Genomic DNA, 15648 nt, shown 5'->3' on the forward strand with positions numbered 1-15648 from the left:
CGATGCTGAAATTGAAGTAAATGCCAGTTTGACACCAAATCGGGATTATCCGGCCCCCTGAAAACATGTAAACGTGGTGCTCGCCGCGTGGCCCGAAAGTACAATAGGCATATCGTTAGCAGGCCTGACGCCCGATTCTCCGGGGCCTTCGCGATTCAACGCCTCAGATGGGCCCATTTCCCGATGGCGTGTTTCTAATGTGCTTTTAAAAATCATGAAGCTGGCATGCTGGCTGCTGAGCGAGAGAGAGGAGGTAGGAAGTGGCGTGAGGTGATTGAGGACTGCCGGCTCGGACACCGACCGTGCTGGCTGTGGCGGGGGGGTGACCTGCCGGGGAAGGGGATGGGGAGAGGGGGAACAGGCCGAGCAGCCAGGGTGCCCCCCACAGGACAGGGGCAGTGTTCAGGCACTGACTGTCATTACGACGGCCATCTTATTGGCTACCCACCCCGACCCCTGGGTGCACGCAGTGACAACGGCCGCATGGATGGGCACCCCGCCCCCCCCGACCACCCCAACTAACCGGCAGCCACCCACCGGGGACCACCCTGGGCCACACTGACAGCAGACCCCAGTGAGGGCAGCGCCAGCTAATGGTGCCCCTGGCAGCAAGGATGGGCGCCAGGAGTGGAGGCACCGAAGGGGTTCGGATGTGGGGGTGGAGGGGAGGACATGCGTGGGTGGGGCCCGCATTGCCGAACGGGGGCCACCATGTAGCCCCTGGCACCTGGTGGGGCACGGGTGTTTGCACCATGATAACATGTTTGCCTTTCACCCCCTGCAGAATATAATGGCTTTTGGTCATCAAACTGGAACGCTGGCCGCTGTGGCGATGGTGGTCAGTGGCTGAGCACCAGCCCTGTCCTGTGGGGGGCACCCTGGCTGCTCGGCCTGTTCCCCCTCCCCATCCCCTTCCCCGGCAGGTAACATTCCATGAACTTTTAGGCGACGGGGTTGTTCCAGTCGCTGGGTGGAGACCAGTCCGGCATCTCCCAGGCATTGCTGCACAGGTGCATCTGCACTGTCATGGACACCCTGTAAGCTCAGGAGAAGCTTTACATCCAGCACTCTGTGGACCGTGCCCACCAGGATGCCCGGGCAGCGGGGTTCCCTGCCATCACCGAGATGCCCCGGGTTCAGGGGGTGATAGACGTGATGCATGTCGCTCTAGGGCCACCGGCGCGTAACAGACTGCTGTTCACAAACCGCTGGGTACTCACCCTGGCCACCCTGAGGAGGTCATGCAGTTTCTTCCTGCACTGGATGGCAGTCCGTGCGACATCGCCAACGCCGACGACCTCATCTGCCACATGCGCATCAGACACAACGAACGGCGGCGTCTGACGACCTTCCTCCCAGGCTGGGGTACAGGACCATCCACCTCTCCTCCACGGTGTCCAGAAGAGTCTCCAGTTCTGTGTTCCGAAACTGTGGTGCTGTTCTCCTTCCAGCCATGTTGGCTGCGACGGTGTGTGTGTTGGGGTGGGGGGGGGGGGGGGGGGGGGGTGGTGGAATGAATCCCTTAAGTGCGGCTGCAGCTGTGCGACAATTACGGAACCGGCGAATCCCACGCCGTTTCACTCGGAAACAGTGGCGTTTCACTTAACCTCTCCTGCCTTCAACGATATCCTAGACCTTCCATTTTATACTTCTTCCCATCTTCTTTCCTCACAGATGTAAAACCTGTTCAATCTCAAACTTTTCCCTGTTCTAATGAAATATCATTGACCTGAAACATTGGCCACAAAATCTAGTGAGAGGCTCAAAATGGGATTTGCGTCAGCAAGGACTCTGAATGCATTCTTCCCGGACCCTCCCAGCTGATGTAATCAGGTTCATGCCCAGAGAGGCCACGAGCCTGATTTGAATGCATTTGGATCCATTTGAACATCAATAGTGAGTTTAATGTCAGATGTTCTGGCCTCACTGAATTTTCTCGATTCCCCCCCCCCCCCAACCCAGCGTGATGTCACATGGGTGCAAGTTACTACTGCTTTATAAAAACATGGTCCAGGTGCCATGGAGTCCGAGAGTGGAGGCAGGAGGGTCCTTCAAGTGTGCTGTGGTTTGGATGGGACAGGCTGGGGGTGAGGGGGGCAGGTCTGGTGTCTCCTCGGGCTGGTCTTAAAACTTCTTTGCAGCCCAGAGCAATTCTGCAGCCTGTCTGATTTCAAAGCAGCTCCCCGCCATAGTGAATGAAAAAGCTCTTTGTGTACACAACTGCTGATGCCCTCAGAGAATCTAATGAAAGGCTTTTTGTTTTCTCTAGTTGTTGCTAACTACCCTCAGAGACTATGGAGCAATGCTTTTTGTCTAAAAATCTTTTTACCGCAGGGCATTCAGTCAGAGATAATGCAGTGGCTGTCCAGGAGTGTTAAGTATTAAGGCATAACATAATTAGATCACGTGATGACGAAGCCTGAATATGAATTACACCTATTGGTGTAGCCTATCTCTGCTTCAGAGCGTAGTTGTGCCCTCTAACATTCCTGAGCCTCTTGCTCCTCCAACTAATATGCAATCATCATTTGACCCTCAGAAATGTCAGCTGCCCACAGTCTTGCAGTTAAGGTGAGGAGTTGAAAACCAAAGAGTCGAGGGATGAAGGTTGAATGCAGGGCATCAGGAGATTTAATTTCGAGCCTCGCAGCTGCAACCACCCGAATGTCCTGGGAGGAATCCATCAGCCTTCAAGGTTCACATGGGCAGACATATGCCCCAACACATGTTGAACCCCACTGCTGCTGATATTCACCTGAGGAAGGAGCTGCGCTCCGAAAGCTCGTGTTTGAATCAAACCTGTTGGACTTTAACCTGGTGTTGTAAGACTTCTTACTGTGCTCACCCCAGTCCAACGCCGGCATCTCCACATCATGGCTGATATTAAGGGATGGAGCAACGAGATACGAGCCCATTGGCTACTCAGAAGGGGAGGGGACAGTGACCGTGGCTAGGTGAGTGATGAAGTGTGATGGACAGCAGAGAATGGAGGTAGTGCCGGCCGCCGGAGACAATGTCAGCTTCCCGGGCCAGGAGGATTATGGGTGTTGGGAAGGGCTGAGGGTAACGGGATGGATCATCTAACTAACTATGTTTCTCTCTTTCCCCCAGCCTTCCCAGATAACTGATTTGATTTGGGCTGGAGTCAGATGAGTAGGCTATTATTCTCATCACAGCGCTGGAGGCAGACAGACGCCACTGACTTAGAGATGCCCAATCTCTGGAGGAGCTTGAGCCAGGAGAGCTGGGAAAGCTCAAGGATCAGCTACCTGTTTTGCTGAAGGGGGGCTCAAAGTCATTTGGGAAGGAGCCCTCTGGTTTATAGGACCCACATATCCTTCATGGAACTGTCAAACAACATATGCCACAAGCGAAGTTGGAGCCATACCCGGCACAAAGGAAAATGTTTGTGGTGATTGGAGGTCAATCATCTCAGCTCCAGGACAACACTGCAGGAGTTCCTCAGGGTAGTGTCCTCGACTCAACCATCTTCAGCTGCTTCATCAAATGGCCTCCCTTCCATCATAAAGTCGGAAGTCGGGATGTTTGCGGATGTCTGCACAATGTTCAGCACCATTCGTGACTTCTCAGATAATGAAGCAGTCCATGTCCAAATGGAGCAAAACCTGGACAACATCCAGGCTTGGGGTGACAAGTGGCAAGTTATATTCGCGCCATATAAGTGCCAGGCAATGTCCATCTCCTGCAAGAGAGGATCTAACCACCACCCCTTGACATTCAATGGCATTACCATCGCTGAATCCCTCACAATCAACATCCTGGGGGTTACCATTGAAACTGAACTGGACTAGCCACATTAATACTGTGGCTAACAGGGCAGGTCAAAGGCTAGGACTCCTACGGTGAGTAACTCACCTCCTGACCCCCCAAAGCCTGTCCACCATCTTCAAGGCACAAGTCAGGAGTGTAATGGAATACTCTCCACTTGCCTGGATGAGTGCAGCTTCAACAACACTCAGGAAGCTCGACACCATCTAGACAAAGCAGCCCGCTTGATTGCTTCCCCTTCCTCAAACATTCAAACTCTCCACCGCTGACGAAGCAGCAGCCGTGTGTACCATCTACAAAATGTACTGCAGTAACTCATCAAGGTTCCTTAGACAGCATCTCCCAAACCCACGACCACTACCATCTAGTAGGACAACGGTAGCAGATAGCTGGAAACCCCACCACCTGGAGGTTCCCCTCCAAGTCACGCACCACCTTGACTTGGAAATATATCACCATTCCTTCACTGTCGCTGGGGCAACATCCTGGAACACCCTCCCTAACAGCACAGTGGGTGTACCTACACCTCAAGGACTGAAGCGGTTCAAGAAGGCAACTGATCACCACCTTCTGAAGGGCAACTAGGTATGGCCAATAAATGCTGGCCTAACCATCCCGTTAATGAATTTAAAAACATTTTTAAAATCTCAATCAGGAAACAGTGCGCTACCTCTGCCACATACTAGCACACCTCAAGCTAAGTGGAGGAGGGCACCCGCTCTCCGTGACAATGGGATCATTCCAGGGTTTGATTGGTGACCTTTGTAGGATCTTGCAATTATCAACTCACAAGTGCATGCGAGAGGTCATGGATGCTCTGTAAGCCTGGACCTCTGAGTGCATCAACTTTGACCTCAACCTGGCTGGTGAAGATGACAGGACAGCGTGATTTCCTTCCACCGCTGGACTACAGCAGATCCAGGAGCCATTGATGGAACACTTGGTACTGAAAGCACTGTCGCAATTGTCAATTGCCAGGGGTTCCCCTCCCTGAATGTTAAACCTGCCTGCAACCACTGCATAGCCATCATGCACACCTGTGCACACTTCCCTGAAAACGTAAATGACAGCTCCGTACTGGGGCACTTGCAGGTCCTATCAATGAAATACACTGCATTTTATAAAGTTTTATAAGTCTTGCAGAGCACTCTCTTCCTCTAAACATTGCACTTCGCCAAACCAGGAACATCCATTATGGTATTATTAACTAGAATCTTCACGGACCACCCCAGACTGCCGAGATGGCTTATGGGGACAAGGGATATCCATTGAGGCCATGGCTGATGCAGAGACATCAAACCAAAATTAAGTCCCAGTATAACAAGGCGCACACTGCCACCCGATCATTGCGATCCTGAAGATCCGCTTCCGCTGCCTCGACCAGTCTGGGGGTGCACTTCAGTACAGTCCCCAGTGAGTTTCCAGCATTGGCGTGGTGTACTGTACCCTCCACAATTTGGTTCAGCAGCAGTATGTAATTCTGGAAGAGACAAGGAAGGACGTGCCCCTTCCTATGATGAGCAGGAGGACCAAGAGGAAGTAAAGGAGGAGCCCGACAATGACTCGGAGGGAGGACAGGCAGCGGAGAAGGCAGGAGTACCTCTAGTTACCCCAGGAAAACATCCCGCAGCTCCACAACACCAAAGCCCCCCTTCCCCTCCCAAAAGGTTCATTGACATATGAATCCGTAGAATCCCTACAATGCAGAAGGAGGCCATTTGGCCCATCGACTCTGCACCACCCTCTGAAAGAGCACTCTACCTAGGCACACTCCCCTGCCCTACCCCATAACCCTGCACATTGATCACAGCCAATCCAATTAACCTGCATATCTTTGGACTTTGGGAGTCCCTGGTGCATCCAGAGGAAACCCACACACACATCAAAGATCGTAATCGAACCCGGTTCTTGGCGTTGTCAGGCAGCAGTGCAAGCTGTGCCGCCATGAACACGGTGATGGGCATGGGTTGTCCATGTGAGTTGCATGTCAAGGCAGGAGGATGCTGACAACTCGCAGTGAGGAAAGCTGTGAAGCTACTCAGATTCTGCTTATGTGTGGCTCCTGTCTGTTAGCTGACTGCACACTCATTCCCGGGCTCATGTCTGATTGAGGGTTAAGGGTTTATGCCTTTGTCTCACCATTCCAACGGATGAAAGGGGCAAGGTGAAGGGTTCACTGAGTAGTGCTGCTGTCATTCCAGCATGTCTGTTGCTGTGCGTCTCATTGGGCATTGTTGACATTGGTTTGAGGGCCTCTAGGAGGAGCTGACTTTAAATGTTTAGCTCAGTGGGCTAGATAACTTGTTTGTAATGCAGAACAAGGCCAGTAGTGCGGGTTCAATTCCTGTACCAGCCTACCCGAGCAGGTGCAGGAATGTGGCGACTAGGGGTTTTTCACAATAACTTCATGCTTGTGACAATAAAAGATTATTATTAATTATTATTAAATGGGGGCTGACCTTTCCCTGTGGGCGATGGGTTGAGGACAGAGGCGTTAAGGCTTTGAAGTGTGAAATTGTTTAATTTGGTGAGCAGTGACAGTGAAACGTCTATAAAACCCTAACTACCGGTGCCTAACTTCACCTGTGCCCACTCTTTGCACTTAAAACTCCTTAATCTTACCAGACCTACCACTATTCCAGGACTGACAACGCCAGTGGGTCCTCAGGATGCACATCAGAGGTGGAGGCAGCATGTTACCTTCTGCGCCCTGAAGCCTGAGATTTCCTTGCCCAGCGTCCTCTGGAGGGCCGGGACCTAGAGGAAATGGGCCTATTTTCGGGTGTAATTGGTTTAGCCGCATCACCCTGTTCTGCTTGCTGCCCTGAGATGCACCAGTGAAAGGAAGAGGGGGACTCAGAAGGGCTAGAGATTGTCCGTGTCTCCTTGGTGGAAGGCCTCGGAATGGGCTCCAGCGCTTCCCCCTCCCTCGGTTGCAGGTGGGCCCCTGGGTTACTCCATGGGATGGAGGTGCAGCTGGAGTGAGTGCTGCGTCTCCAGCATTGCCTGTCCTGGAATCACACCATTGTCTGTACCATGGTGTCAAAGCCCTCAGCAATGGTGGTCTGTGTTTGGACCAAGCCCTGGAGCTCCTCAGCAATAGGTAGTCACCACTGATGTATGTATTGTATATATAGGATTTTGATATAAGTGCTTTACGGTAAGGCCCCTGTACTACAGGTACGGGGGTAGATCCCTGCCTGCTGGCTCCGCCCAATAGGCAGAGTATAAATGTGTGTGCTCCCCGTACAGCAGCTATTTCATCAGCTGCTGTAGGAGGCCACACATCTCAGTGTAATAAAGCCTCAATTACATCCTACTCTTGTCTTTGCGTAATTGATAGTGCATCAAGACTTCTGTGTCCTGACCATGTTCGCGAGGGCCTCAGCCAGTGCCCTCAGAGATTGAGCCATGCCTTGGACTCCACCACTCATGGATCAGATGTTCTGCCTCAGGCTTTCCACTGCAGATGCCACCTTTGCAATGTTGACCAGGTGCCACGCAAGGCTTTGGAACTCTTTCAATAGGCCTTGCAGTTGCAGGAATGTTGCTGACAATACCACCTGGTGTTCACAGCTCTGCCTTTGTACCTCTAGATGCTGTGGGACAAACGTGTCCTGAGGCATGGCAACTGGCTGGGGCAGCTGACTCCTGGAATCCAGCAGGCCTCCCACTGTCTGATCCCTGAGATGTTCCTGTCTCCACCTGATGCTCATCAGAAGCTGTCTCACCAGATAGTGACTCAGAAGCATGTCTGCTAAATCCACTCACTAAAGAGATCGTCTCTGCCATAGTGAATGATGTACATGATGTCTCTTCAGTGTATTCCTCAGAGATCTCCTCCAAGGTGCTGTTCAGGGATGCAGGGGAGATGTGCTTGTTGATGGCCTGGTCTCATGAGATGATGTTCCTGCAAGATAAGGGACATGGTTTCAGTAAAAGGCCTGGATCAGGGTCTGGGCACTTAACAGCTCACATGAGGCATGTCATCTGGATGAAAGTGCAGAGGATCCTCATATTTTCCTGGCATAGTCCAACTTCATTGTCAGTGAGGGCATCCTCCGAACCCTCTTCTGTGAGCTCCTTGGCCCTTTTCTTGAAGGGAGTGAGAATTCAGAGCTTGGGCATTCTCCCGCCCGTCTCCTCCCTATCCCTTATGTTGTGGGCTATCTTTTCCTGTGGGAACACAATGGGAACATTGTGAGCCGGATGCCTGGCGTGTCAGGGTAAAGGCAACTGACATTCATGGGCATCATGTCTTGGCAGAAAGGGGATGTGATGTGAAGTCCCGGGGGGGGGGGTTCAATGTTGATGCTTGGAGGTCGGGTATTGGGAGGCTTGGAGGTGGCAGCACGAGGATTAATGGTAACTTTTCTGGGTGATGGAAGGAATGAAGGGGGATAGAGGTGGTAACTCACCCTTGCAGCATGTAGGAGGTTATGCATCTTCTTTCGGCATTACACCCCCATCCTACTGGTCATGTTCCTTGCGCTCACTATTACTGCCACCACCTCCCAGGCAGAATTGGTTACATTTCTTGGGGGTGTCCTGCTAACACCTGGGTATACCATAGTGTGCCTCTCCACCATGGCATCAAAAAGCCTGGTTTTGTCCCCTCCAAAAACCTAGGCACGGGTTTTCTTGCTCCATCCTCCTGGCTTGACTGAGAGTGAGGGCTGAGAATCCATTTAAGTACAGCGCCCTCTTGATTGCAGTGCTCGGCTGACCGCCTGTGTGGGCGATTCAGATTCCTGGCCACTCAGTGAAACAAAAATTTACTAAATGGCTCAAGTTCGCAATCAGAATCATGCGGCGTACCAATTTGCACACCCAAAATGACAAAATTCTGCCCATAACTCTGGCTTTCGAAAATCACCAGGCTTGCTGAGTATTTACAGCATTTAAGATTTCCAACATTTGCACTATTTTGCTGTTGTACGAATGTTTAAATGTTTGAAAGTTCCCCAGCAGTTCAAAACCATAAGGGGTTAAGTTAAAAATGTAATCTCAAATCACAAAATTCTGTGTTGATTAGATCAAAACAAATTACTGCGGACACTGGAAGCTGAAAGAGAAACAGAAACTACTGGACAACCTCAGCAGGTCTGACAGCATTTATGGAGAGAGAACAGAGCTAACGTTTCGAGTCTGGATGACTCTTTGTCAAAGGAATTGATTCTGTTTCTGATTTAAGACCCAGAAGAGCATTTCTGTGTACATTAGGGTTGGTAACACTGATTGGAGCAATTCTTCAAATGTTTATCACATGGTATTCTGACCATGTGATATTTGAACAGGTGATATCTGCAAATGTTATTGCAACCACCTTATAAACAGTTGGAGCCCCAGTAATTGAGTAGCTTTGCTTGTCGTTTCAAACCAGTGGTTGCTGTGATAGAATTTCTGAGAAGTAGAATGCCACAATGTTAGGAACCCAGACAATAACTCAACTATTTTCCATTTGTAAAACTGTAAGGAAATTAATTGCACAAGTGTGGTAACACTGACCCATAGGTATATTTTATGTTAAAACAAACTGTAATTTAAATACAGAATTAACCACGTTATCAACAAAGAAATAGCTTTACAGCTAACAGTTACAACAGTTCTTAAGTAAAAGAGAAAAAAAAACATTACTGACTTTTCCTAAACTTGCCATTATATTCCAATTAAGAAAACCAGGCATATTTCAAATTCTACTCATGAATAATGTTTACAACTAGGTTTCTGCTTTCTTTTCTCTGTGCAGACTCTTTGGAGAGAGAACCTTTCAGGACCAAACTGAAAAACCTCTGTTCAGATGAGAGTTCTAGGATGAACAGATTTTTCAGACAGACCTGCCTCCTCCCATTAACTATATCATCTGTACCCAAGGTATAAGGCATTCTTTTGTCTCTTCTTACAAGATGTCCCATGACTTGTTTAACCAGGGCCAAACACAATACCCCTCATAAATTATCTACACCCCAGGGTCCTTCAAATATTCCATTAGCTAGCTTTCTGTAAACACATAAATGATCCATTAGCAGAACACTTCATCTGCAAATCAATGATTATCTCACTTTTATGACCCCTTAATCACAGCTCTAGCAGTCATGCTGTCTGCATGCATCTTAACCCACGTTTTAATAACATTACTGCAAAAAATGTAATATATGACAATTTCATACGTTTATCACACATAGTGAGCAGGTAGCAAAGGGAAACAGACAGCAGCAAAGAGGGGACCAAAGATAGGGGAAGTATTCACATGAGGGAACTAGAGGTAAGAAGAACTTTGATTCCATCAGTAACCAGTCTTCTTCATGTTCTTTGGCAGTCACTCACTAAAGAGTATGATTGGCCACCTAAGAAACTCTGGTTTACTGTTAATGAGTTCTGTAGGCTCTTGCATGGCGAAAGAGCCACATCTTCGACTGAACACTTAGCAGATGTTTCTGGCAAGTGGGACTGGTCCTTGGACTCTAGATCACTGGTATTCCTTTCTCAGGCTCCTTGTCCAGGCCTTCTCTTGCTGTGTGGTGTCCTCAAACAGTTGTGTCCCTTCAATCAGGAGGTTCCTCCAAGTAGGTCTCCACTGAGCAAGGGTCCCCCAGGCATTGGCATCTATTCAGGGTGTCTTTTAAGCACTTCCTTTGTCCTCCTATTGTTTGGAAGCCTTCCTTGAGCTGGGTAGGATAAAGAGTTGCTCTGACATCCTAAGGTCATGGCCGGCCCAGAGTTGATTTTGGGTGATCATGACCTCGATGCTGGTTGTTCTTGGCTCCTTCAAGGATGCTGATGTTACTACGCCTGTCCTCCCATCTGATGCGGAGAATCTGTCTCAGACAGCGTGGATGGTGCCTCTCCAGGTCCTTGAGATGGCGTCTGTTTGCCGTCCAAGTTTCTGAGCCTTATAAAAGAATTGGGAGGATGACTGTCTTGTAGACAAGAGTCTTGGTGTCAGCACGAATGTCGCAGTTGTCAAAGACTCTCGTCCTTAGGCGTCTGAAGGAGGCGCTCATGGATTGAATGCAATATTGCATTCCCAAATCAATGTCAGCCTTAGATGAGAAATGGCTCACCAAGTAGGGGAAATGTTCCACGTTTGGTAAGATTTCTCTATTGATCTTGATGGCGGGAGAGACCGGATCTTGACCTGGGGCTAGTTGGCAAATGATTTGAGTCTTCTGGAGGTTGAGGCTGAGATCGATTCTTCGGTATGCTTCTGCAAAGGTGTCAAGCATGGCTTCGAGATTCTCTTCTGAGACAGTGAAGATGGCGATGTCAACTACAAACTGAAGTACCACAAGCGATGTCAATGTTCATTTCTTGTTCATTTCTTGGATTTCAACCGGTTGAGGTTCTTATTTCTGTTGGTGAGGACTGTCGTCAACATTTTGTCATGGAAAAGTCGCAGGATGCTGATGAATTTCTCTGGACAGCCAGTCTTACTGATTGATTGAGTCAAAAGCCTTGGTCAGAACGATGAAGGCCATGCAGAGTGGTTGATTCTGCGCCTGGCATTTCTCTACGCTTGTGGTTTCACACCAATGGTTGTTGCAGAAGTATTTTTGAGAACCAGAAAGCCACAGTGAGCAGGCAGCAAAGGGAAACTGACAGCAGCAAAGAGGGGAGCCAAAGATAGGGGAAGGATTCATAGGGAGGAACTAGAGGTGAGAAGAACTTTGATTCCTTCAATAATCAGCAACATCTTACTGAAGCTCCAGCTGTAGGTTATAGTAATATTGGCATCACACAAATTCCCTTCATTATCAACATTAATGCAATGACTTACTGATAATCTATATATAACTGGTAGTAATCCCCTATGTCTTACCTATAACTAGTAGCTATCTTATAACCCACTGATATTCACCCTGTAACTTGTCAGAATCCCCCTGCATTACAATAGGTGCGTCCAGCCTCCGGCAATCGATACTAATTTTAACATGATTGATCTCCCTCCTTATCTCCTTGGGGTGGAATTTTATAGTTCCGTTGTGGTGGGGCAGGAATGTAAAATGTGGCGAGCCATTCAAAAGTCCATTGACTTCGAAAGACCAGAAATCCCACTGGCGGGACTGAAAATCCATCTGGGAGGGGTGCCGGTAAATTCCACACATAGACTCTGGCTTAGATTCAGGGTTGTGAAATGAGAGCCTCACTCAGAGCAGGTATGTGCCTCAACTTCACACCTCAAAAAAAATTTTATTTGAAGTATTTTTATTGGGATTTTTAATTTTACATAGTGAAACGTTGCGTCCGATATTTACAGTTTATACAGTTATTATGTACACATAACCTTTCTTGACATAGCCTCTCTCCCCCTCCCTCTCCCTGACCCCTCTTCCTGATCCTTTTGGCATCCCCCTCTCCTGCCCTTTTTAAAGGGCACCCCCCGATCTATGCTGTGAAGAATACTATCCCCCCTCCCCACTCCCCTCCCCCAATTTGAATCCTGAACTTTGTGACTCAGAGACAAGAATGTGACTGACTGAGCTAGGGCTGAGACAAAAAGGAATGTGGGCTCTATTCTCCAATCACCCAGCCAAGTGTTTCTCAGCAGTGGGAGGCAGTGGCCATTTGCTGGTGGTGCGATTCTCTGTTTCCCCCGCTGTCAATGGGATTAACCATTGAAGACCCCCACGCCGCCGGGAAATCTGAGGGAATGGTGCACTGCCGGCGCGACCAGAGAATCCTGCCATCAACGAATGGCCAGAAAATTCCAGCCTTTATCTTAAATAATAAGACATTAAATGGAATAGAGGAAAAAGGGTCCTTGATGTGTCATTAACCCGAAATAACTTGTGGCTAAGATTTAAAAGCAATTGAATACAAAGCAGGGAGATAAGGTTAATCTTGTACAAAACCCGATTTCGGCTGTAGTTGGAATATTGTGTCAGATTTTGATCCTGTAAAATCAATGAACCCAACCTATGAAAATGGGTCATGGGTCCAGTTGACAATTTGCTCAGGATGACACTACAGCCCATCCATGCCTTGGAATGAAAAATTCCAACATGGATAGAAGATAGGGTTGGTATAGTATTCTGAAAATATGAGAGGAAAAGAAAGAAAATGACTTTTACTGGTTAAATCCCTCCTTATAATCAACATCCGTTGAACAGAAAAGAGCAGAAACAGAGGTGACTGAGATGTACTGATAAATGAAGAGGGAACTTTCACAATCGTATTAGAATTCATTAGGGCATTCATTTCCTTTAACATGCAATTTGTACAGTGTTACAGCTATTGTTAAATACAAATAGAGTTTTGACTTAGTAACAAGCCTTTCGCACTATAATAATTGCAAAATATAAACTCAACCTTTGGCCCAGATTGTTCGAGCATTAAACATTCCAAAGTAGTCAAGAACAGTTCAATGGGTGGCACTTTCAGTGGTTTCAGGGAAACGGTTGACAGTTCTGCAGGGAAAGTTTTACTAGCAATGAGTGACAATTATAAAACCAGATGTAAGCTGTTGGCAAAGCTTAAAAGCACCAGAAAAACCTACCCTTGTCTGAGAGAAGCAACCTTCAATGTGATTTTCATTTTATTTCATTTCATTGTTAATATTTCCATTCTGTCATTTATAAAATATGAAAGAACTTGCATTTATATTGCACCTTTCATAGCCACAGGATGTCCCAAACCATTTTACATCCAATGAAGTACTTTTGAAGTGGTGTATTGCAGAAAACAGAGCTGAGAGAGTTGGTAAAGAAGCAGTTTGACACTGTGGACTCTTGTCTAGTGGCTTTATCAATGCTTATTTGGTTCCTGCCTCTTGTATCATTTGCAATTCTTTAAAACCATCAAAGGAGATAATTTAATACCTATGAGGTGGATTGTAAATCTGCATCTTTGAAATGGAAGGCAAAAGGTATGAGCCGGCCATTCTCCGCGGTGGGACCCTACAGTCCCATCAATGGTGAGCCCCCACACCGGGTTTCCAGGCGGTGGGTGCATAGAATGGGAACCCCGTTGACAGTGGCAGGATCAGAATGGTTGGCCACCTTTGTCATTGTGAAACACACTGCAGGGGGTGCACAAAATCCCACCCATGGTGTTATTATGTTTTGTTTTAATTTAGAGTACTCAATTCATTTTTTCCAATTAAGGGGCAATTTAGCGTGGCCAATCCACCTACCCCTGCACATCTTTGGGTTGTGGGGGCGAAACCCACGCAGACACAGGGAGAATGTGCAAATTCCACACAGACAGTGACCCAAGGCCCGGATCGAACCTGGGACCTCGGCTCCATGAGGCAGCACTGTGCCACCGTGCTGCCAGTGTTATTATGTTTTTGACTTTGCCAAGAAACTAGAACTAATACAATCTGCAGAGTCAAATTAACAGAATCTTTTCCTAAAACATCTCAGTAACCATCATAAGGTAGTTACACTACTTGATTAATAGCATTGATTGATTCAATGCAGAAAGTAAATCACTGGTTCAAAAAATGTGAAAGAAGCGGCTCCCTGTCTAAGGCAGTTATATAAACTTGTAAGCCTGACTTTTCATCACCGGGCAACGGGATCAGGAAAATTAATAGCTGGGGTCGGCCGCCTTGGGAGAAGGGTGGGACCTTGATTGCCATGGTGGATGGGGGGGGGGGGGGGGGTGGGGGGGCGGGCAGCGCAGGTTGGAATTGGGCCAGCCAACCTGGGGAATAGGTCAGAGGCAGCCACAGGGGCTCACAGGTTCCAAAGCATGCTGTTTAAAAGGCCCGCCTCAGTGCTGCAGGGCTTCATCCCAATTAATATTAAAATACAGCCCTCAACCCTCGCATCCCCTCACCCCTCTACACACTCTCCATGTCCCACTCATGGCACTTGATGCCCCACACCCACACCCTAGGGCCCCTTGTGCCCCAAAGCCAAACTGTGCCCCTCCAAAACCCCTATCACTGCTAATGCCCCCCTGTGCTATGCTATAGTGCAACCATGCCCATTGATCCACTATACACTGTGTAGAACCAATGAACCACAGAATGACAGTAGGTTGTGTAAAGAAAACACTTTTTAAAAGATTTGTATATTTTTTGTCATTATGTATGCTTGGTTGAGAGCTCAGCCATCCATTGCTCTTGTGGAAACAGCTGCTCCCAGGAAAAATATTGCTCAGCTCTTGCTCTGAACTCCTCTGTCAATTTCACCATGTTTATTTACACAAGGTTAAGAGGTTCCAAGGGCTTGTGGTTTCCTTTAGTGATACTTTAAAGGGTCTAGATGATTGGCATTTTTATTGCCTTGTAGTGAAATTACATTTTTAAGCATAAAAAAAGCCTTGGAAAAAGTCACTCATTCATTCATTACTTTCCACTATGTATAGTAGATCAAGGGGCTAGAAATACATGGTTTGGCATTGTGTGCATGAGGGGCCATAGGAAGTGGGTAGAGGAGCATAGCTTGTAATTATGGGCATGAGAGACAATGGGGATGGTTTTAACTTGGCATAGAGGGAATGTGGAAACCCTTTTAAACTTGCCGTTTCAAAGGTCCCCTCATGCGTACTAAAGTTTATGCTCCTCTGGGGCCGTGAATGACATTCTTTAAAAACCTAGCCCTATTCCATGTCTTACTTGCAGAAGAGTAAGACATGCCTTTCTCCGCAATGGAGCCGGTCAGGTTGGGAAGGTTTAGTCAGGACAAACCCGCTGTACCCTTTAAAGGCACTTCCAAAAATTAAACAATTTAGGAATGGGGTCAGAAATTGTGGAATGGGGTCCCACCTACCATTTATAAAAGGATCCCAAGGCATCCCAGCTCAGCGGAAATTCAGTCCTTAGAATCTGTATGGAAGCAACTTTTGCCAGAACATATGTTCCACTTAAAAGGATGTTCCCATGAAGCATCCAGTCATTAACCAGCATAT

Source organism: Scyliorhinus canicula, chromosome 10 (assembly GCF_902713615.1).
Source record: "Scyliorhinus canicula chromosome 10, sScyCan1.1, whole genome shotgun sequence".
NCBI lineage: Eukaryota > Metazoa > Chordata > Chondrichthyes > Carcharhiniformes > Scyliorhinidae > Scyliorhinus > Scyliorhinus canicula.